This window comes from Notamacropus eugenii, chromosome 1, assembly GCF_028372415.1.
Source record: "Notamacropus eugenii isolate mMacEug1 chromosome 1, mMacEug1.pri_v2, whole genome shotgun sequence".
NCBI classification, from domain to species: Eukaryota; Metazoa; Chordata; class Mammalia; order Diprotodontia; family Macropodidae; genus Notamacropus; species Notamacropus eugenii.
In genome coordinates, this window is record NC_092872.1 from 269,105,168 (window position 1) to 269,130,293 (window position 25,126).

The following is a 25,126-nucleotide window of genomic DNA, read 5'->3' on the forward strand; positions in this document are numbered from 1 at the left end:
ATTTGTTTCCCCCCCATTGCATACAGTTGTCACAAACGTACACCAATAATTATATTTCCCCATGAATCCCTGTGAAGTGGATCATGCAAGCCTTCTTTTATCCACACTTTACATATGAGCAGTGGGTACAATAGCAGTACCCACCTCCCCTGCTTGTTGTGAGGATTAAATGGAACAGTATTTATAAAGGACTTAGTGCAGTGCTTGGCACATTCCAGGCACTTAAAGCTCTCATTTCCTTCTTTTCTTCCTTCAGTATCTTTATCGTGATACTACAGGTCACAGGGAGATTTGAACTCAGAGCGTCTGATTCAGTATCTAGAACTGTTTCCTTGTGCTATTTGCTTTCTAAAAACAAACTAGAACAAGTTTCCTCAGTGCCATGAGTGAAACCATTTCTCTCTCTTGTGTTCATGATGTGCAAAGGCATTGTAAAGCACTGGGTGGATGTTGCAGATGGGCACATTTAAATTTGATAAAAGGAAAATCTTCCTAACAACGAGAGCTGTCCAAGGTGGAAGGGCTACCCTGGGAGGTAGTGAGCTCCCTAGGACCAAAAGTCTTTAAGCATAAGTTGGATATCCATTTGTCATGGATATTGTGCAGAACAGGATAGTTTAGGAAATTTGTTGTTGTTATTTCTGACCCTTTGTGGTTTTCTTGGCAAAAATACTGGAGTGGTTTGTATTTCCTTGTCCAGCTTATTTTACAGAAGAGGAAATTGAGGCAAACAGCATTAAATGACTTGCCCAGGGTCAGACAGCCAGTAAATATTTGAGGCTGTATTTGAATTCAGGTCACCCTGACTCCAGGACTTGTGCTCTATTCATTTTGCCACCCAGCTGCCCTCATTTAGGAATTACTAGCCCTGTTTAATAGAGCAGGCTCCAGATGTTCTATTGATGGTTTCTTTATAGAAAGGATCAGGAGTAAGCAGGAAATATCTCAAGGTAACACAAGTTTCTGAGTACTTGGGGAGCAATGCAGGATTTCCTATGGGGCTGAGTAGTTGGAGATCCTGCCTCAGAGCCAGAAAGACTAGTTAAAGTGCCTACGTTGACAGGTACCAGCCATGTGACCTTGGGCAAGTCACAGGGACAGCTACGTGGTGCGGTAGTGCACAGAGCCCTGAGCAAGGACTCAGAAAGACCTGAGTTCAAATATGACTTCAGACAATTCCTAGCTACATGACGTTGGGTAAATCACTTAGCCTCTCTTTGCCTCAGTTTTCTCATATGTAAAATGATGGTAATAATTGCATTTACCTCCCAGGTTTGTTGTGCAAATCAAATGAAAAAATATTTGTAAAGCATTTTGCAAACTATGACTATGTAAGTGACTCTTATGAAATATTTAACAAAATAAGCAAATATACAATGACATATACATAATGTCAATGTTTTAAGTTAAATGAATTGTTATTTTTCATATCATCTTTATTTCCCAATATATCATTCCCATTCCTCAGAATGTCATTCCTTGTAACAAAAAAAGAAAAGGAAACACCAAATAAACTAGCCCATCAACTATATTGATGACATATGCATTATTACATATCTGTTGTCCCCTGTGTCTATAAAGAAGGGAGATTCATTTCCTCCTTTTTTCTTTAGACCCACGTTTGATAATATAACTAATTTCTGTTTTCTTTTTGGGGCAGAGGGAGAACTTATTCTTTTTATTTGCATTTCTATAGTCACTGTGTATATTGTTTTCTTGGTTGTGCTCACTTCACTTTGTATCAGTTCATGTAAATCTTTTCATGCTTCTCTGTGTCATTCATCATTTCTTACAATGCAGTGATATACTATTGCATTTGCTATGGAGATTTCTATTACATCCTTTAAAAAGATATTAAAATGTATTTGAAATTTTACAAAATGTTTAGCATGTGTGATTTCTGCCTAATGTATTATTATAGATGGAATAAAAGTGTGATTAATGATCATGCAAATAATAGTAATAGTGTATAACTTATAAAATGGCTACAGCCCAAGATGGTAATTTTAAAAACCAGTTATTTTAGTGTGTTGATGGTTTTTACTCTTTTTAACTTCTAGGTTAGATTCTACTCATTTATTTACATCTAGTCCACTTTTCCTTGTTCACCTTTCAGCTCTTCTTGATGCCTGCAGATATATTTCTTTCCCTTTCTTTCCCATCCTATTTCTTCTCATCCCAATCTATACTATCCCATCCCATCATTTGCATTATTTGTATTGTGTAAGATTGGAAACAAAGAGTAGTATTTTAGAAAACTGGATTATTCTTTATTATTTTTTAATCTTGTGTGCCAAGGACTTGCCTCGTCAAGTTTTGAATATAGATGTTTATAAATTAGACTTGACATATACAGATGGTTGTTCTGTTTGAAGTCTCAATTTATTCAGTAGGTTCTAAACTCCTTTGTTGGCATCATCACAGCTAGAAAGCATGTAATGTGAATAGTCAGCAACAGAAGCACAACATACCAAATGAAGATCATATCTCAAGAATTTGATTGTAAAAACTATCAAAATACCTTAGGACCTTAGGTATTTCTGAGTCTGAATAGGAATGCCTAGCAGTCTCCATTATGTGAAAAATGTTATTTTCACTATAGAATTAGAGTAAATGCAAGACATAAAATACCCACCTCAACTGTACCCTGGATGATTATCCTTTAAAGCAAAATGGAATTGAGGATTTGTGGGTAATAGGGTGATAAATATAAAACTGGGTGGGACCTCAGAGTGTAATACCCTAAGGTCCAGAGGAGGGAAGGGATGAGATTTTTATATTTAGATAATTTTGGAGTTTAAAATTTCACAGATGAAGGTATGTAGTGAATCTACATCTGTAGATGCACAGAGAATCTCCCAATATCTAATTATCATTTATGGAGGTTACAGCCTTAGTGCACCAGCTTGTGTGTGTGTGTGTGAGAGAGAGAGAGAGAGAGAGAGAGAGAGAGAGAGAGAGAGAGAGAGAGAGAGAGAGAGAGAGAGAGAGACTCAGAAAACTAACTAGATTAAGGGTCATAAAAAATAAAAATGAATTAAAATGCAAATTTGTTATCCCTAAATTAATTAACATTTCACTTGCTACAAATGTAGATGTAAATCTCACTTTGCAATACTACACTTAGCATTCAGTAAGAGATACCTTAAATCTCTAGCATCATCATATGCAAGCCATCCTGAAAGTCTGTGCTTGGAAAACCTAAATGGCTAGGTTTATGGAGAAATGTTATGTTGCTACTTCTCTTACAATACTATTTTATCAAATGCCTTTGTTTAGGATAATTGTGTATTCTAATGGCAAACATAGTGATGGGAGCTCATGAACTATGGGGGCTCACAATATAGTTTCAACTTGGGTAACCTTGTCTGAGGATGGGGAACACATTCTGGCAGTTGTGGGACACCCCAGGATGCTACCTTCAAAAAAATTTAGTCAAGGCTATTATACCAAGTCAAGTGTCTGAGGTTGGACTCGGACTTGGGAAGATGAGTCTTCCTGACCCTAGACCTGGCACTCCATCCACTGCACCATTTAGCAGCCTCCCTGTAGGCAGGTAGGCAGGTCATATGGTCAGGCTGAGGGATGACTAGTGGACATCTTAAGGCCTCCCCTGGTATCCTCATGATATCAGGAGAATTCCAGGAAGACTTCCAGCAAATTGAATGGTTCTTGGGGTAGAGAACACAGGGAAAACACAAACACTTGTATGGAGTGGGCAGGCATCTATGGATTATAATCTGTATTGTTGGAGACAACTCCAGAACTGATAAGATACAAAATTTATTTGGGTGCAATTCTTCAAAAAGTACTTTCCATTTGCCCCTTGATTTTTCAGAAAATCCAACCATTAGCCTCTTATTTTGTTAAGCCTAACTTTATTTTTAGAAAATAGGTATCCTTTCTTCAGGTCTACTGAAGTTTTCTGCTACCTGCCTGAAATTCAGGGAAATATTTTGTGTCCTCAATGTTTATTCTTTTGGGTAGGAGTCATTGGGAGACAATGTTAACTTCCTTTTTATGAGGCTTTTCCAAAGTGTTTTCATGCAGTTGCTTGGTGTGGTTCCTAGACTGAATATTTGTGGTTCTGTGTTTGTAACAATAAATGATTCATACTGTATACAGTATAATTGTGACTGTGAAAACATATTCAGGAGGTAAGTCCCTATATTCTGTAGCTGTGTAGAGGCCGGGAAACATTCCTTGTGCCCACTCAGAATTCTTCAACCATTGAAAATTTGGCCAAGTGGGTACTCTCTTTACTCACAAAGATCACAGTCTCTTAATGCCTTAAGGCTGCTCTTTGAGAACTACTGTGGTGTCAGGGGTCATCCCCATCCAGAAGAGGAGTTTCATCACTGGACACCCTACATGTCAAATTTGCTTTTCTCTCCTGGGGATTTTATACCCACTCCACGCACAATCCTGGCCACAAGAGATCCCTAGAGTAGGGAGGAGAAACATAGAATCTTATGTTCTGTACCATCAATAAAGTGAGAAAACCAAAACAAAACAAGAAAACAAACTCTCAGTGCCCCAGGAGTCACTAAGACTGTAGATGGCAGAGCAGCTGGATGACACAGTGAACAGCTTCATTTGCTAATTGTGTGACCAAGGGAAGTCACAGCCTCTAGGTGTCCCAGTTTCCTCAGCTGTAAAATAGAGATCACAGGAACATCACCTCACAGGAATGTTGTGAGGATAGAATAAGATTGAGTTTGTAAAGCACTTAGAACCATGGTTGTTCTTCTTCTAATTCTCTTTGGCCAGAAAGAATTTGCTCATGGGGAGCTTCCTACTCTGATGTAATCCCAGGTCTGGAGCAGAAAATATAAAAAATAAAGCACAATGTTCCTCAGGAGGATAATAGAATATTCCATCCAGAGCTGAAAGGAACCTTGCAGAGTCTCACCCGTCATTGTGTAGAAGAGGAAACTAAGACCCGATTTAGCACCAGGAGTCCTCAGGCTTTGGCTTCTTCCTCTATGAAACCATGGCTTCCATGGACTCCTGAACTCTAAGGTCCCTCCCAAGAAAAAGTCCTTTAGCATGATTTGAATCCAGATCCTCAGAGTCCCCAGTCTCTTTCATATTACAGTGAAGCTCTAATGCAAATCAGCTTAATGAAAACAGACATTAACTGAGCATTTGTTTTGTGGAAAGCCCATGGCAAAATCGTTCTTTCCTCAAGGAGCTTACAATCTAGTGTGGAAGGAAGGTATAAGACATGTCCACAGCTAAATATAAAACAAAGTGATGGGGCCTGAGAAAGTGAAAAGCGAGATGAGCCCAAACACATTAAGCCTTTGGACGCCACAGACAAGATGTTTTAGGGTCTTCTCAGCATGTGCTCTGTGATGCTACCTGCCTACTTGTAGACATTTTCAAAGGATTCTTGCCCTAACATCTGTTCAGACCCTAGAGCACCATTTAATTCTCAAATTTGTCTGGCACATGGATTCAGAAGCAAGGGGGGGTTCTATGGAGGAGGTGACACTTGACTGATCTTGAAGGATGATAGGATGTTCCCTGCTTTGTCTGACTGCCTGGCTGATCTGTCTTTAGCTGTCCTTGATTAGAGCCCCATCTCTTTCCCACTCTCCTTAATGCTGGTGCCTTCCCTCTGTCAATTACCTCCAATGTATCCTGCCTATAGCTTGTATGTCCATGGTGGTTTACATTCTGTCTACCTCCCTTGCCCCCTATTAGATTGTGAACTATTGAGAGCAGGGTCTATTTTTTGCCTTTCTTAGCATTCCCACTCCTTTGTGCAGTGCTGGCCACATAGAAGGTGCTTAATTAAATGTTCATTGACTTGACTTGGCATTCTCTTATAGAAAAAGATATGTATTGTCTTTTGCATTGAACATGTTATTGTCCACTTTGCATTATATAAAATACATTAAACAATGGAAAATCCTCCAATCCTCCAATACGCAGAATATATTGCACAATGGAAAATCCTTCAATCCATTCCACCATGGCATCTCTCTCTGACTGCAGTTATGACTGAGTCTCTGTTTCTCTGTCATAGATTCCCTGGCATAATTTCTCAAAGTGAAGCCCCCTTTGTTCTCATTTTTGCCGAACATGTGGGTCCATCTGCTCTAGCATCACACAGCCGTTCCTTAACTATTGAAGTCATACTTCATGTGTTCTAAAACGCTGCTTGGAGCCTGCCCCACTTGAATTCATCCTGTGCCAGGTGGTGAGCTAGGCTGTCTTCATCCATCATCTGCCTGTGTCCTCCCCCATGGGTATTAGGGGACAGAGAGAAGCAGGTTTATGCTGATTGGCTGGTTGCCCTTGATAATGGGTGATGCAGGTTCAACGGTGAACATGATATTAGCAGTGAGGATGAAGCACCTTAAGCCGACAGGGGGATGGACTCAAGGCTAGGACTCATGGGAGATTACAACATATAATCATGGTCACTATATACAGATGGACCCCATTTTTGGCCACTCCACATATTCAACATTGCAGTCAAGAGTGAGGTCGATGACTGGTGGTCATTTGTTAAGAATCCTTAAACACTGATACCTCTAAGATCAAATGAAAACATGTCAGTTTGGCTTATAAAGCCCCTCATTGCCTGCCTCCCTTTACGAGTGTATGTGACACTACTTCAGATGCTCTGTAGTCCATCATAACTGGATGTGTTACTGTTCCTCACATAAGTATTCAATCTCCACACAAGCTGTTCTTCATGCCGGGGACACTCACTCTCCTCAACCCTCCTTCTTAGAATCCCTACTTCCCTTCAAAGCTCAGAGCCAATGCTACCGTCTACATGAAGCTTTCCAGATCCCCCCTTGCCTACCCATGTGCTATGTACAGCTGCTGGTATCACCCTCCCTCCCATGAAAAAAAATCACCTTGAATTTTCTCTGTTTATAATCTGTATATATTACTGTGTACATGTTGTTTAATTCAAAAGATGTAATCTAATTGATTTCAGGGATTATTTCATTTTTTAATTAATTTTCAATTTATGGAATAAAGCAAGCATTTTTATAACATAGTATAATAAAAAAGAGGATTGCACATGAAACTGCAAATCTATTATGTATGACTTTCTGTTCCTTTTAAATATATAATAAAGTTATCATGTACATTTCTTTTTATCTCCTTTTTTTCCCCTTAAAGCCTCAGGACTTGACAAACAATAAGTGCTTAATAAATGTCTGTTGATTGGTTGAAAGAGGAAGTCATCATACCTATCCCAGTTGCTAGAGTGAGTCCCCTAAAAAAGGGTAACTAGAGAATTAGCTCATAGGCTCCTGACAGCTTCATAGCTACACATTTACTTTTACCCTGTACTTATAAATGTTTGTCAAATGAGTGCTTAGGGCTTTAATACCTGCTCAGTGAACAACTAACCCAATGCAACTTTTTTTATTTTCTATTTTTGGGACCCTTTTTGTGCAACAACAAGCTTGGAAGAATGCATGGTCTGGTTAGATGTTGGCAGTTGCAATTGGCAGAAGAAAAATGTAAGCTCATAGATTTGGAGCTGGAAGCAGCCTCTGAAAACCTCTCCAGCCCCCTTCCTTTTGTATGGGAAACTGAGGCCCAGGGAGGCAAAATGACTTTCACAAGATTAGATTATAAATGTTGGGACTTCAGAGTCCACCTAATCCAACCTCTTGATTGTACAGATTAGGAAACTGGGACTCACGACCACCCAGCTGGTAAGGGTCAAGAACAGAATTTGAATCCAAATCCTCTGATTATAAACTCAGTGCTCTGGTTTTATGTCTAGACTTGGTTACATATTTGCTATGGGGCCTTGGGCCAGCCACCTCCCTTCAGGTCTCTGTTTTCTTCACTGTAAAAATAAGGAGTTTAGATTAGACAATCTCTTCAATTCCCTCTTGGCTGCCCTTCATCTTGTAATGAAGGCTGCTCTGCCTCGGAGATGCCATGGCAGCCAGCTTTACGTAACCTGAAACACACACACAGCGTCCTTGGCCTCTGCTTTGGAAGCAGCACTGGCATGAGAATCATTTGGAGGCAAGAGCTGCTGGGGAGGGCGGTTGCCATGCAACCGTGAGAGCCGCTCACACGCTTTGTTAGGAGCCAGATAGCAAAACACAGAAGGTTCGATTTCCTCTTTGAAAATGCATGTCCTTTCCTTCCCAGTTTTCCATATCCTTCCCTTTCCATCTTGGAAGAAATTTGGCTTGGAGGAGTCCATCTTTAAGGAAACCTGACTTCCTTTGTGGAAGATGTGAGGGACTCCATCTTCCCTCCGGAAAGGGAACCACCCCACCTCTGATGGTGGCAGAATCTGAAGGCAGACCTGATCATACTCATCCTAGAGAATAAGACATAGGAAAATTTTACTCCACTATCAACTGCCTTGTTGAGACAATGACGGGAACCCGAATCTTCTTACTGCTTTTCTTGGCTTTCTTTGATTTTTGTGACTCCTTTGACATAAATCACTTCTTTAAAAAGTGGTGCCGCAGGCGGTCCACCCACGAAAGACATCTCTATTCTGTTCACTTTGACCTTGAAGCATCAGCTTCCTCTGAATATTATTTCTGCAGAAAATCTATTCAAGCATCCATTTTTTGACCTGTGCTGCAATTTATTGAATACTAATGGTAGTGTTTGTTTGAAACATGAAGCGCTTCTCACTCCCGGAGCCTAGTGAACAGGATATAAATTTATCATCGGCTTTTGATGCATTTCTGTGGGCTTGGTGTGAAGTAGGATTCTTTGTTCATCTACAGAGGTGCTTTTAGTCCTCTGAGGAGACTCTGGACTTCAAATATCAAACTGTACAACCTCTAAAATTTTTGTTTATTTACAAAGTCCTCTATCCCAGCATGTCCGGTGGACAGAACACTCAATATGAAGTCAGAAATCTGGGTTCAAACTCTCATATGTTATTTGCTATCTGTGTGACCTTGGAGAAGTCACATGTCCTCTTTAGGTCTCAGTTTTTTTAGCTGTAAACTGAAAGAATGGAACTACATAATCTCTGAAGACTTTCTAAGCTCTCCATCTATGATCCTCTGGTATCATTAAGTGTAGACCTAGACAAGGACCTTCAAAATCATCATATCTAACTCCTTTATTTTATAGGTGCAAAATCCAGATGGATAAGAGGCTCATTTAAGGTCACAAAATTATGAATTATTGGAGACAAAATTTGAAATTTTACTTGTCACTGTAAAATCTAGAATCAATCAACAAATGTATTCATTGTGTCAAGCTCCATGCTAAGTGCTTGAGTTGTTTTGTTTAATGGCTACTTGTGATTTTGTTGATCTAGGGAAGTTCCAGTAAAGAAATTCCCTCTAACAATGTAGGTGGGAAACTTCTCTGCATCTTATATTCTATGATGAGTTAACTTTTCACTGAGTAAAAGAAGCCAATATGCATCTGAGACTGGATATGAACCAAGTTCCTTCTGACTCAGAGGCTGTCAGTCAACCAGTCATTAAGCGTAAGTAAGTTATTAAGCACCTACTGGGTGCCAGACCACATTCCATGCAGGGATACAAAGAATGGCAAAAGACAGACCCTGCCCTTAAGGAGTTCATGATCTAATGAGGGATATAATATGCAAACAAATGTATCCAGGATAAATTGGAAATATCCTCTAGATTGTGCTTCCAATTCGGCACTAGGGATCTTGGAATCATAGCTGGGAGTCATTTGAGACACCATTAACTCCATCCTCCTCATTTTACAGATGAGGAAACTGAGGCAGAGAGTAGTTTAGTGATTTTTCCAGGGTCACACAGTTAGGAAATATTGGAGACAAGATATGAACCCAGGTCTTCTGACTCTAAAGATAAAAAATGTCTTGAGGCACTTCTATTATGCCAGTCTACCTGTACACACTGTTGGATATTTGCCCCGGTGTTCTAAGAAGTCTTTGTAAATCTGTGTTAAAATCTACCTAGGTGTGGAGTTCTTTTGTCTGCCCAAATGATTGCAAATTTCTCCATGTAGACTCAAAAATATTGCCTCTTTTCTGATTATGTTGAATGGAAAGGTTGAAATTACAGTGTATGAGAGTTTCTCTCTCTCTCTGTCTCTCTGTTTCTGTCTCTGTCTCTCTCTCTCTCTCTCTCTCTCTCTCTGTCTCTCCTCTCTTTCTGTGTGTGTATAAATATATGTATCTCTCTCTTCTCTCCGTCTCTTTTCTCTCTTTATTTCTGTATGTGTATATATATATATGTATATGTGTGCATATATGTTTTTCCTTGTGTGTATATATATATATATATATATGTATCTCCATATATACATATACATACACATGCACACTCATATCCTCTCCTTTGAAGCTATAAAGTGGAATAGAGCCAAGAATCAAAGAGTTTTGAAAAAGGAACAAGTATGAGGACCCCACTGACATAGACTTTCTGTGCTCGGCAAGTTGATGAAATGACTTCATAGCTTTTATTTTTAAGCTGTAGATATTTTAGAAATTGTCCCTTAACTGCATAATAGCTGTTATGCTTAGAAAAAGATGGGAAGCTACAGTTCCCCCCTCTATACCCCTCCCACCTAGAGTCTGGGATGGTGAGAATTACCACAGATTCTTGAAGCTGCCAGGGGTTTGCGACATCATCTAGTGATGGGATCCCAGATGTCTAGCTAGCTCTCTCCATTTTTCAGGTAAGGGAATCAAGGCCTAGAGAGGATGACTGAATTGCCCAGGGTCATTTAGTGGTACTGGGCTCCAATCCTAAAACATAAGCTTGCCAGGATGTCAGCATCTTATTTGAATATCACCATAGTCCTCAAATTTTTCACCCCTGAGATTTCTCTCGATGCATCACTAAATCTCTCCCATCAGCTAGGGTGATGCTTTATATGTTGGACAGGTGAATATCTATCCAGTAGCTGGGTCATAGCCATGAAGTCATATTGGACCAATTGCTGAATTTTATTGGTTCTATTTCCACATCTTTGGCATCCATCCCATTCTAGTCATGTACTGCCATGGTAGATTGGACCCTCATCACCTCTTGCCTAGACAATTAACTGTCTTGTATTTATTTATATGTGTTATATATGTGTATATGTATACATGTGTCTACATATACACACATACATGTACATATGTGTGGGTGTATGCTGGAAATTGAGCCTATATCTGTTACTTTCCTGCACCTGAGAGTAAAACTTATGCCTGTTTCAGATTAAAAACATTAATATTGTATTTTATTTTTGCTGATATCCTGCATTATGTATGATATGCAAGAACTTCTTTTTTAAATTTTTAGTAGAAAAAAATAACTTTATGAAAGTGATATTCAAGAATAAATCCAGGCACTTGTGCTTGCAAGCAGCTGGGGAAGCCCTCACTGCATACCTGCTTGGCAGCCAGCAGTGGAGAGGATTCTTGGCATCATGAAGGGGATCTGGATGGACGCCTCAGTGAACCAGCCCAGGGCAGCCTCTTGTCTAAGCTCTGAGCTCTTTGTTTAAGAAGCAGCCAATAATTCAATGCTCCAGGTAACATGTCAACTAAGGTCAAATGGGGGAATTGTTTTAGTTGGATTTAAGGCATGGTCACCACTGAGGTCTGAAAGTGAGAAACTTTTCCAGCCTTCTTTATGTGTAAACAATTCCATGAATTCCCTTTCTCCTATAAACCCACTGAATTCTCAGTTCCTGTTGTTTAGTAGAGAAAATCTCCATAGCTGATGCAGTGGTTGAGAAACTAAATATTACTTTGAATTTCATAAATTTTACCATCTTATCACTGCAACAAATGTGACTCATAAAATCTTAAATGGAGATTTTTTTAAATGGGTATGTTGGTTGCTGAGCTGATGTATACCTGTTATCTAAATAGGAAATAGTCTTCAGAAGAGGCTTTTAACTCTGAACTTAACAAACACCACATACAAACAAGATTTCTATATACATTGAAGAACAGAAAGAAAGGATTGTACATAAAACCGTGACTCTATCTCTATTATATACAGCTTACTTTTCTTTTAAAATATATTGTGAACTCAACTTGGAATTTTCAAAGATATCCTGGCATTCTCTGATTCCTTCTCATCTTCTTTTTTCTCTCCCTTAGAATTTTTTTTTTGAAACTCTATCCTCACCTGCCACCTCCCCACCCCCAAACAAAATTGAAATAAGATCAAAAACCCTTGTAATAAATAGGCATAATCAAGTTAGACAAAGTCCCGCAGTGGACAGACCCTAAATGAATGTCCCACTGTGCATGTTGAACCTATGGCCTCTCTTTCATGAGGCAGGTAGCTTGCTTCTCCATCAGCCCTCTGGGATCACGGAGTATCATTACATTTATCAAAGTTCTTAAGTTTTTCAGAGTTTGCCTTTACATTGTATTTATTACAGAAATTGTTTTCCTGCTTCTGTTTTCTTCACTCCAAATCAGTTCATAGAAATCTGCCCAGGTTCTCTGAACCTATCCCTTTGGTCATTTCTCATGACCCAATAATGTGTCATTTCATGTGTGTACCATAATTTGTTCAGTCATCACCCAGGTGAGGGGCACTCCCTTAGTTTCCAGTTCATTGTCAATACTGAGCTGCTATAAATGTTTTTGTACAAATGGGGCCTTTTCTTCTTTACTTTATTTCTAGTTATGGTAGTAGTATCCCTACTTATGCATAGGAAGCAAGAATTTCTAAATCCTCACTGAAGTAGGAATATTCATTCATATTGGATTGATGCAAAGGTCAAAGGTACTTCCTTTGTAGTTAGAGGACCTCAGGAATACCACTCAAGAAAAAAATGACATATTTTGACTAGGATCTTAACGGCAGCATAAATACACCCTTTGTCAAACTATACATTGTTGTTCAGTTGGTTCAGTCATATTCTTCTCTTCCTGACCCCATATGGGGCTTTCTTGGCAGAGATACTCAAGTGGTTTGCCATTTCCTTCTGCAGCTCATTTTACAGATAAGGAACTGAAGGAAACAAGGTTAAGTGACTTGCCCAGGGTCACGCAGCTAGTAAGTGTCTGAGGTCAGATTTTAGCTCAAGAAGATGAGTCTTTCTGACTCCAGGAACAGTGTGCTCTCTATTACAGTACCACCTAGCTGCCCAACAATACAGGAGAATGAGTTTCAGAGTTGTAGGCTTATTGTAACTTGGTGCCTCATGGATTGTCATGTGCAAGAAGTAATAAGGACAGTTTGGTTCAACCAGAGAGTGTGGGAGGGGGAGTCATAGAGTTCTAATAGGTAGAGAGACAGCAATGGGTGTTTTAGGCATAGGGCACAGCCAGAGAAAATGCCAGAAGGTGGGAGATGGTATGTCAGGATTGGGGAGTAGTCGACAGCCTATTTTGGCTGGATTGCAGAGTGTGTGAATGAATAGCTGCAATGTGAAATAATGTGGGAAATGCAGACTGGTCTTGTAGGCCATGTAGATGGCGTTAAATTTTTGGTGTTCAGAGTGAAATAATAATTGCTATGCATTCTTTACCCCCTAGAAACCTTCTTTGAGGTTTCTTCAGGCATGCAGGTAGTGCAGTGAATGGAGCACTGTACTTGTACCCAGGACAACTTGAGTTGGAATCCTGTCCCAGATACTCACTGCATGACCTTGGGAAAGTCACAGTCCCTCTCACCCCCATTTTCCTTATCTATAAAATGGGGGTAAAAATAGAATTTATCTCAGGTATGTTATGAAGATCAAATGAGATGAGTGATACACATTATATCCATGAAAATGCTCCAGCACAGCTATTGGGAGTTTTGAGAGATCTCCGTGACCATCTGGTCCAATTCTGGTCCACCCATGCATGGAAGGAGTTCCCTTTCTAACATATGGGACAAGGACTTGTCCCGCCTCTCCTCATTATTCCATGGAGGAAGAACCAACTGCCATTCACAGCAGTTCCTGCTTTTGGAGGACAGCTATAATCAGTAGTGTTTCCTGACATCAAGCTTAGATGGACCCCTTTGCACTTTCTACCCATTGACTGCTCTTACAAATCTAACAGATCCTCTACACGCAAAATCATTCCAACATATGAACACATATATCCTGCCCTCCCTGAGTTCCCCTGCAGATTATCCCTGCCCAACTCTATCAGAGAATCCTCCTAGGATACAGACTCATGGCCCAAGCATCCTAGTTGCCTGCCTCTGGCCAATTTCCAGCTTATCATCATTCTTAAACCATAGTGCCCAGAACTGTACCTGTCACATCTGATAAGGATGGAGAACAGTAGGTACAGTGGAACTCCGGCTTCACTTTTCCAGAAGCCATCCCAGTTTTAGTGCAGGCCAGGGGCCTTTTAATTTTTGGCTGATACATTGCAACATGGCTGACTCATGTGAAACTTGTAGTCCACTAAAGCCCCAAGATCTTTTTCAGAACAACTCTTATCTAACCACACTTCCAAGATCTTATATGTATAAAGCTAATATTTTGTGCCCAAGGGCAAGACTTCACATTCATGTCTATTGAATTTGATCTTGTTCGATTCTGCCCAATGCTCCAGCCTGTCCAGAGCCTTTCAGATGCTGACTCTGCCTTCCATTTTATCAGCTGTGCCACTCAACTTGGTGTCATCCACAATTGTGTTAAGTACATCATCTATGACTTTATCCTAGTCATTGGTCTAAGTGCTAACTATTATTATTATAATGATTATGAACCCAGCTGTCTACCAGCTGCCTACCAGCACACTTGTCATGAGTGAGTAACAGTTTATTCTAGTAAGGAAACTCACCAAGAAGGCTGATATCATTACACTGATTTACTCTCTCCAACAAGGGTGGAACTGGGTAATTTTAGTACATAAATAATGGCAGCTCACATTGAGAGAGCCTCTTGTGGTTCACAAAGCTGCACTGTCACTGGGTAGGGAATCTTTGGTTTACGCCAATGCTTCAGCTGCATTTCAAGCATTTAGGTTCTGCAGTTGATGACTGATTCCCATAGGATGGTACTGATTAGGAGTGGTTCAGTAGCAACCTTGTGCTTCCAGAATCTGGAAATAACTTGCAGTTAATTGTTATGGGGAGCTTAAAGAGATAAATCTGTGTGTTTATGTACATATATATGCATGCAAATATGTATTATATATAAATATACACATTTATGATGTATAAAGATACATAAAATACATCACTTTCCTGAAGTATTCACGGAAATTAACTATATAGTTATATATGTATATTAACATCTGTTTATGTACATGCATACATAGCCATTATATGTATACATCTACTGGAAAGATACATGTGTGTATATAAATGTTATAAATAAACATACACATGCGTATATGCATACAAGTATATGCATAATATACATATTAATTATATGTGATTGTATATGTGTGTATATCTACATCTCTCTTTCTCTGTATCTCTTTCTCTCTCAGTCTATGATGTCCCAAAAGTCTTTGTGCAGTTTTAAGCTATTAAAACTTAAATCTGCATTGACTTTGGAATCATTCTAGACATAGTGGGCATGTTCGGATGGTCCCCTGTTTTCCCAGGCTCATAGTGCTCCCTTCCAAACACTCTCCATGTAGTCTTCAGCCAACCAAGACAACTCTCGGCCCCCCAAAAATGGTCCATGCATTCACCGCTCCTTGCTTTTGCTGATTTCACTCCCTAAAATGTCTTTCCTCCCCCCTTTTCAATTGTAGGATTCTTCTTCCTTCTTTAGAACCAAAACCAGATGCTGCCTCCTCCATGATGCAACTTAATTCCTCCCTCCCATCAGGGAACATCTTTTCTTCCTTAGGAGCTCACACACGGCACTTTGTACCATGATAAGGCACTTCTAGATTATTATTTATTGTTATCTGCAAATGTTTCAAACTTGTAAGCTCCAGGAGGAGTCTTTCTCTTCTCTAAACTTTGCTTTTCCCTTATTACTTAATAAACATAGGTTGAATCGAGTTAAATGTCCTTATAGTCATTTCAGTCCTTCCAGCTCTCCATGACCTCATTTGAGGTTTTCTTGGCAGATTCTGCAGTGGTTTGTCATTTCCTTCTCCAACTTATTTTCGGATGAGGAAACTGAGGCAAACAGTAGTTAGTGACTTGTCCAGGGTCACACATCCAGTAAATGTCTGAGGCCAGATTTGAACTCATGAAGATGAGTCTTCCTGACTCTAGATCCAGCACTCTATCCACTGTGCTACCTAACTTACCATGCCTCAAACCTCTCCCTTCTTTCATCTTTCTGCCATAAGACTGTACAAGAAATTTTCCTAAAGTCCAGATCTAAGCATGTTTCTCCCTTACTCAGGAAACTCTAATGGCTCTCATTGATTTTTCCATCATCATTATGCATTATTCCCTTTCACATGCTCTTTGGTCTGGCCGATCTGACATTGTCTCTGTTCCTTATAGGAACTCCTTCCCACTGCCTAGGACACGCTTCTCTCTCACCCTTGCCATAGAATCCCTCATTTTCCTTAAAATTCAGCTCAGATACTATTTCCTGCCTTTCCTGATTCCCCCCAACTATGAGTAGATTCCATGTCCTCCCCAACTCCCCACCCTAGCCACCATTACTTTGCATTTACTTTGCACGTTCATCCTCTCTGCACATGTTGTCTCCCTCTGTCTAACGTAAACTACTAGAGGGCAAGGATTATGTCCTTTTTTGCCTTGATATGTTCAAGCCCCAGCTTGAACACATGTGCACATGCGTACACCACATGCACATTCACATGCAAGTGCCTACACACTTAGGCGTGACATACTGCTCAATAATGTTTGTTGGAGAAGTTGCAGTATATGATTGTGAGGGAATACTACTGTGCTATGAGAAATGACAAGCAGGATGATTTCAGAAAAACCTGGAAAGACTTACATGAACTGATGCAAATGAAGTTAGCAGTAACAGTAACATTAGAACATGATCAACTGTGAAAGACTTAGCTTTTCTCAGCAATACAAAGATCCAAGACAATTCCAAAGGATTCATGATGAAAGATGCTATCCACCTCCAGAGAAAGAACTGATGGAGTCTGATACAAACTGAAACATGCTGTTTTTCACTTTCTTCTTTTTTGTTGTTGTTTAAGTTCTCTTGTTACAAAAGGACTATGACTAATGTGGAAATGTTTTACATGATTCAGATTACTTACTGTCTCAGGAAGGGGGAGGGGGAAGGAGAGAGAATTTGGAATTGGAAACAAAAAAATTAATGATAAAATTGTTTTTACATGTAATTGGGGAGAAAATAAAATATTTAAAAATTCAAAAAATTTTGTTGATTATTGCTTGAGGATGTCATCCTTCATGCATGCTGGAGAGAACATTCCTACCTTAGGTGGAAGTTTGGATAGGAATCCCCTTAATCGCAACCATAGTCAAAAGCCTGAAGACTTTGCCTAATAGGGAGCTTGCTACTTCAGAGGTACAGCCTTCCATGTTTGTCCAGCCGAAATTTAGGGGTGTGGGGATGTGTACTGTGTATGTGTGCTCTATGGATAGAAGCTGTGATTTCATTGGCATGGACAGTTCCCTGTGAAGAAACTCCCTCTACCCATTCAGATTGGCAGCCACTCTTAGTTGCCTGGGGGCCCTGAGAGGGTGGGTGATTTGCTTGAGGGTCACACAGACACTGTGTATCAAATGTGGGACTTGAACCCAGTCCCTTCTGACTCCCAGGTCATTTTTCTACCTACTGTGTCACACTGTTTCCTTTGTGATTTTTGCTAACCATTCTTAGTCAAGAGCCCTGGAGCCAAGTGGAACAAATCTAACCCTTATTCTTTCCTATGCTAGCTCCTAATATCATGTCCTGCCTAAATCTCTCCTCCAATCTAAACATTCCCAGTTTCTTTAACCAGTCCTCCCAAAGGAAGGAAACAAGGCCTCCAGAGGAAAGAAAAGGTGTCATGTACTTGAAATTGGGAAGACCATAGTTTGAATCTTGCTTCAGATGCTTGCTTGTAAAAGTCAATCACTATGTGTCTCAGTTTCCTCATCTGTAAAATGAGGTGGTTGGACATAATGGACTCTAAAGTTCCTTCTGGCTCTAAAACTAGGATCCTCTGGCTTTTCCAGCTAGGCTCATTAAGCTATTAAATCATTCTGGATGCAAATTGGATGAATAAGAACAGTTGCCCATTCTACCAACCTACATGTAAATAGATATGAATCTGTTTTCATTATCCTTTGCTGTCCTCATGACCTTTTCTGAACATGGCACATGTGATGCTCAGACCGGAGCACAATAGCCAAGAAGAAATATTAATCTGATGGGGAAGGAAGGGCCAAGGAAGCCTAGAGGGACAGTAACTAGTTTTTTCCTTACACTAGACTTTTACTGTAGCTATATCACACTGGCTTTTGGGGGTGGGATTGGGATTAGGGAACATGTCACACTGAGTTTGTCCAAAAAACACTCTGTGAATTTCTTTAATGAGATCTCCTCCTCTCCCCATGGCATATTTGTACAGTTAGTTTTTTGAATCCAACTGGAAGACTTTATACATTTCTCTATTAAATTTCCTTTAATTAGATTGGATCTAACATTCTAGGCTACTGAGATGATTTGGGACCCAGAGTCTTCCTTCCATTGTGTAAGCTAATTTTCCAGTCTTTCTGATAAGAATGGCAGACCATTCTGCCGGGGACCATCTTCAATTTCTTTGTCTCTTGACCATTCTTTAATTCCTTCCTTTAATTTCTTGGACTGTACATTTACAAATATCCCCACAATCCTCCTTACCAAGTTTTATTTTTCCTCTGCCGAAGTTCCATGTGCTCTGGATTAGAGAGTATTCAGTTCTAAGCATGACTGTTTCTGTTGCCTGAAGGCTAAAAGAGCCAATGATGAACTCTGTGTGCCAGACACCAAGATGGCTGGGCTGTTTGCCAATCCCCCATTATGCCATCTCTGCTCTATCTGTTAAGCACCTGTTAGAGGAGGATGGAAAATGAAGCCATCCTTTAAACAGATAGATTCTACAGAAGCAGCCAGTGGAAGTGGCCAAGAGAAAGGTCCAGCACAACGCTCAATATGGAGAAACTATTGTGTTGATTTTTCAAGGAGGAATTTAGTTTTGAAAGTTATGAAGCTGTGTTTTTACAATAGCTTTACACATGCTGCTTTTAAAAAAATGAAAGGCAGAATGGAAGAATGACTAGAGATTTGGTTTTGGAGTCAGGAGTTGGGCTCAAGCCCCATTTCTGATGCCCACTTTCAGTGTGACTCTGGGCAAGTCACTTAACCCTTTAGTGCCCTAAGCAAATCCTTGAGACTAGAAGTTGCAGATCAGGTGATGATTATTTTGGCAATAGCATTTATGGAGCACTTGGAAATTTCCATAGTACTTTACATTTGTGATCTCACAACACCTTTGGGAGCCAGGTGCTCTTATCTCCATTTTACAGATGAGAAAACTGAGACACAGAGACGTTGCCCAGGATTATACAGCTAATGAGTGTCTGAGGCAGGATTTTAACTCAGGTCTTTCTGGCTCCAAGTCTACCATTCTATCCACCCCACTGCCTATCTGCCTTCAGAGAAAGTTCCATCAATGGGCTTTGGTCCTCTATACCATTAAAATACCTGTTCTCTTTTTAAAAGAATATGATCCTTCACTGCTGGTAGAGGAACTTATTTTTTTTTTAATACTCCATAGGGAGGACCCCAATTCAGCCTTCTTCCTATCACAACTGTCGTAATAGTTGAGGAACCATCTTAAAACCTTTTCCCCTGACTCTCTCTGAAAAACAAACAAACAAAAAAGCAGATCTGAAAGTCTAATAGAATCTTCTCCAAACCATTCTTCTCTTCTTTCCTTCTCTTTAAAAGCCCTGTCCCATTCCCCAGCCCTCAGCCTTATGTCACAATTGATTTGAAGAAAGGATTTTTCATTGCCATAGGCGTTATCTAACCCCAGACTTTTTAGGGCCCTCGAGCTTATTTTTGTTTCTTGTGAGCAATTTGATAACTGTATTTCAATAGCATTGGTTTCCTTGGTTAGCTTATACATTTTACTTTATGTATTTAAAAACATTATTCTGAAAATGGATCCATTTAAGCCATCCTAGGCACCAAAGGGTACCTTGACACTCAAAAAGGGAACCCGTGCTCTGTTCCAACCACTTCATTTTACACATCAAGAAACTGAGTACTAGAGAGGTCAAATGACTTGCCTAAGGTAACACATATGATATGAAACAGGACTGGAATGGAGTCTGTCTATATCTGATTTGTATAGCACATAACTTTGTACATTACTGTACACTTGAATCCAGTAAAATTTTAGCTATAAATGGCTGAGTTGTTCAGAAGAGCCAAATTTTCCACATGGCTAAATTATACACAAAGTGTTCTAATATTCTAAGGATCTACAATTTCGTTGATGTAAGTGACAAGTCTTTTCAGCACCAATTCAGAGTCTCTCCAAATATGGGGCTAAAAGGGACCTAGGAGGCCATCTGGACCAACAAGGGCATTTTTCATATGAGGAAACTGAGGCCAAGAAAGGAAATTACATGAGTCAAGGTCACATACCTTGTAAGTGACAGAAACAAGAATGGTACCTAGGTCTCTGAATCCAGAACCAAGGCACTTTCCATGGTACTGTGATGAATAAATGGAATCTCTGTTTCAAACTATTTACTCTGAGGCAATTGTTCTTTAGTGGGGAAGATGCTTCATGCAGGGTTGCTGTATGTAGCCTCAAATCTTCACTCTCCTGCTTGTTCGCTATGTGATTGAAGCTGTCACTTAACACCTCAGAGTCTCCTTTTCCTTTCTTAAAATTAAAAAAATAAATAATGCTTGTTCAACCTGCCTCATGAAGTAAGGATCAGATAGGGAAACTATGTAAAGCACTTTAACTATTGAGCATCTAAGCCACTAGAAAGCTTCTTGAGGGCAGGTCGGGAATGTGCCTCTCTGTATCCACAGCATTTAGTAAAGGGTGTGGCCCACAGGAAGCACTTATAAATGCTCAGAGAGTGATTGTTATACCAGATATTTTTATTACTGGGTAAAAGACTTGCTTGCAGAACTGTTATTTTGGAACTATGGGGTCAGACAGTATCATGCTGTCTTATTAACAACTACATGTAATTGATTTATTATTTTCCTCCCTAGTCAACTGTGCCTTAGGGGAATAGGCGAGAAGGTCCTGGTGCTATGTGCACCATCTCCCCTTTGCTTATCTCTCATGCAAAGCTGACTCATGTGGGGAATTTGGGCAGAAGAAAAATGTAAGCCGTGTTATCCTTTCAATGGTTAGTTTAAAGGGGCGTTTGTGATTCCAGATAGCCTTATTAACATGGTATGAATCCATTATATTGCCATGCCCAATATGATCGGGCAATTCTTGCATCAAGGACAGAGTGGGATGGCATATAAAATCTGAACAAAAGCATTTTCCTTCCCTTCAATACTTAGAGCTTCTCTGTGGGGGCTAATCACCATCTGGGGGTTAATCAGCTCGTTCATTTGGGCATTACTCCCCAGGAAATTCTCATTTGAATGAGAACTTTTCTAGCTGAATGGCCACTGTGAATTGCTTTTCTGCCATAATGATGAAACTTGAACAACTTTGCTAAATATTGCAATCATTGTGTGATGTATAATTTTGAAATCATTGAGAAAATATGTATCACTGTGGAACTGTGCCTCTTTTCCATAACACATTTCCCATTCAAGCGTTGATTGAAGCCTTTTTTTAGAATGGATAATTATCATGGCCACCATTTTTCATTTTTGATGTTTCATGTTAAATATATTTTTACAAGAAACTGTGATTGAAAGCATAGTAACAATGGATGGGTTGGAAATCCTCACAGTCATTTTTGCCTCCTGAATTTGAAAGATGTAACATTCTACAAAAATATCTTATTAAGTGAAGCTTCTCTTTGTGCTAGCTATAAAACATTGCTACATTAAACAATTACAAAAATTGCTCCTTTTTTGTTTTTATATAACTTTCATTTATGAATACAACCCTCCCTTTCCTCTACCACGTAAGTCGTATTTTTAAAAAAATATATTTATTTTATTCTGAACTTAAGAAATAAAAGAAGCATTTTTATAATAGTAAAATAGAAAAACAAGATGATTGCACATGAAACTGAAAATATATTATGTACAACTTGCTATTCCTTGTAAGTATATAATAAAGCTATCATGTATGTTTCTTTTTTTCCTCCCCCTTCCCCCAAAACAGGCAGTTTAGCAAAACCAACACATTGACTGAGATTGGCAACGTATGCCATATTCTGCGATTCTAGTCTCTGCAAAGAAGGGAGGAAAGGGGATTTTCTAAACTCTTCTTCAGGGTCAAGCTTTGTGGTCATTATAAATATACAGCATTTGTTTTCTTTTTTAAAACAATTAATAATGTAAGCTATTGTATTATTAATAGAAGGGAAATGTTTACCCTCTGGTTTTGATAAATTATTCTGTAGTAGCATCCATTTGTTGGCAAGCGATGTACTGATTACAAATGTATCTTATCTATTCATTAAAGTCAACCCAATACAACTTCTATTTGTCACCAAATTGATTAAGGTAAACCACATACTAAAGGAAGCAACATGTATGACAGGGTGTGGGAGGGGGGAGGGAAACTTTAAAAGTGTCAGTAATTGGCCCAAGGTGGATAATTAGAAAGACAAGGAGAAACTCTTCATGGCCCCAGATATCTGTTTTAACATAGGAAGAGTCACTGTGTAAGTGGAGACATCTAGTTCAGACAGAATAGATTAAGGGAAATATAATTTAATTCATTGAGAACTTTTAAGTGCCTACTATTTGCTAGGATTTATGAATAAATACAAAGCAACATCTACCTTCAAGGAATTTATGTATCACAGAGAGATACAGGCAGTATAGATATAAAGCAATAGGAAAATAGATACAAGTTTAATACACTGTAATTGGAAGGGAGAGGAGAACACAAACAGCTAGCGAAGTCAAGGCAAGTCTCTTGAAGGAAGTAACACTTAAGAAGCAAATTATTCCTAATCGTGGGAATGAGAAGGGAGAATATTCCAGCCTTTGTAGAAGAGTGTGTGTGTGTGTGTGTGTGTGTGTGTGTGTAATCCTGTTAAATGGAATTTGATGTACAGGGAACAGCAAAATCATTTGGAATGTTGTGTATGTCAGGGGGGAGTGATGTGTAATTAATCTGGAAGAGCCAAGCTGTGAAAGGCTTTAGAGGCTAAACAATGGAGTTCACAGTTTTCCTAAAGGCATGCGTTGAGTAGAGGAGTGACATGACCAGATCTACACCTGACAAAAATCACTGTTGGTAGCAGTGTCCAAGGTGGGATTAGAGTGAGGGAGAGGTCTGAAGTCAGGGAGACCAAGGAGAAATCTGTTTTCACCAGTAAGGAAGAATTGGCTGGTGAGATGAAAATGATGAGCACCTTAGGAAGATGGCGGCCGTGGAACTTTAAGATTTTTAATAGTTGAATGGCTCAAAAAGACACAGTTTAATGAGGACCTGGATATTAGAAGAGGATTTCTTAAACAATTAAGAGAGAGGTATAGAAGGGATTTCATGGTCCCAAACTACAGAGACTATTGGCTTGAGGCACACAGGAGACTTGCAAAAAGAAAATCAGAAATGATAGTGGTGTGTGTGTGTGTGTGTGTGTGTGTGTGTGTGTGTGTGTGTGTGTGTGTACACAACTATTATCCTCTTGGTCTGAGTTTAGGGCTAGAAGTAAAATTAAGCAATCAATCAACAAGCATTTGTGAACAGACTGTCTGAGTCCTTGATCTTTTGGATTAGTGTCATAGAATATAGTCACTTGGAAATGTTTCTTTCAGAAAAGAATATTTAAGGGTCATTTGTTTTCCTTCTGAGACTATTTGTTAAAAATCACTGTTGTTTTTTTCCCCTCTACTCTTCATAGATCTCTAAAAATTTTGTCCTTGGATTAAAAGCAATGGGTGATTAATCTAAAGTAACTTTAAAAATGGATTCCCTAAGTTATTTTCTATATTCACTCAAACTTTTATAAATTAACTGAAGTCTGACTTTTTTGATGTTAGAATATGATCAGTTATGAATATTACTGTCTTCTCCCCTCTCCCCCCCTCCATCTTCCCCCAATAAGCCTTCTTTTGCAATAAAAACAGTTTAGCAAAGGCAATTAAAACAATGACTTCCCTCAGGCAACTTTTGTGATATTCCTCAACTATCTGGTGAAAAATTGGGGTTATTTTCCTCCTCTCTTCTTTGGGCCAAGATGAATCATTCAAATTGCATAGCAATGACTTCCTTTTTCATATTCTTTTCGCTTATGTTATCGTAGTGATGGCATTTCCTGCTTATGTTTCCTTCTCGCTACGTTATTTCTTATAAGGCTTCCCATGTTCCTTCCAGTTTCTCATATCTGTTGTTGATTACCATCTCATAATCAATCAATAAGTATTTATGAAAGTAAGTTTATGTGCTGAGCACTATGATGGGTGCTCATAATAGAAAGACAAAAATAGAACACTTTCTGCCCTCAAGGAGCTTACTTGCTACTTGAAGAGACATTTATCTATTCACATATAGACATATATATATAAAACATTATCATATGTAATATAATATATGTGATCATATAAGGGGCAGCTAAGTGGCACAGTGAATAGAGCACTGGACCTTGAGCCAGGAAAACCTGAATTTACATCTGGCCTTAGCTATGTGACCCTGTGTAAGTCATTTAACTTTGCCTCAGTTAAAAGGCAAAATGGAAAATGAGTTGGAGAAGGAAATGCTAATCTACACCAATATCTTTGCCAAGAAAACCCCAAATGGAATTGCAAAGAGTTGGACATGACTGAAATGACTCAACAAAGCAACAAAATGATCATATATGTGTAAATCATAATATTCTATTAACTTAACATACCCTAGCTTGTTCAGTCACCAGTTCATGGAGGCATCCATTTTATTTCTGGCTCTTTGCTACCACAAAAAGTACTGCTATGAATATTTGGACATATATGGAACCTCTTTTGTTTGTTTTTTTCTCTTTTTGAGGTATGTATGCCCAGCAGAAAGATCATTGGGTCAATAGCTGTGAATACTTTAATCGCTTTTTGAAAACATAATTGAAAACACATTGTTTTCTGGAATGGCAGACCCAATGCACAGTTCCACTGAAAATTCATCCACATGCCTGTCTTTCTATAGTCTCACCGACATTAA

The 25,126-nt window shown here is 39.2% G+C and overlaps 1 protein-coding gene across 1 annotated transcript in view; it reads left to right on the forward strand.

Moving 5' to 3' along the window:
- The window catches only part of ANK3 (ankyrin 3), a 715,857-nt gene that overhangs the window by 115,118 nt on the left and 575,613 nt on the right, over positions 1–25,126 (forward strand). The window lies entirely within an intron of this gene.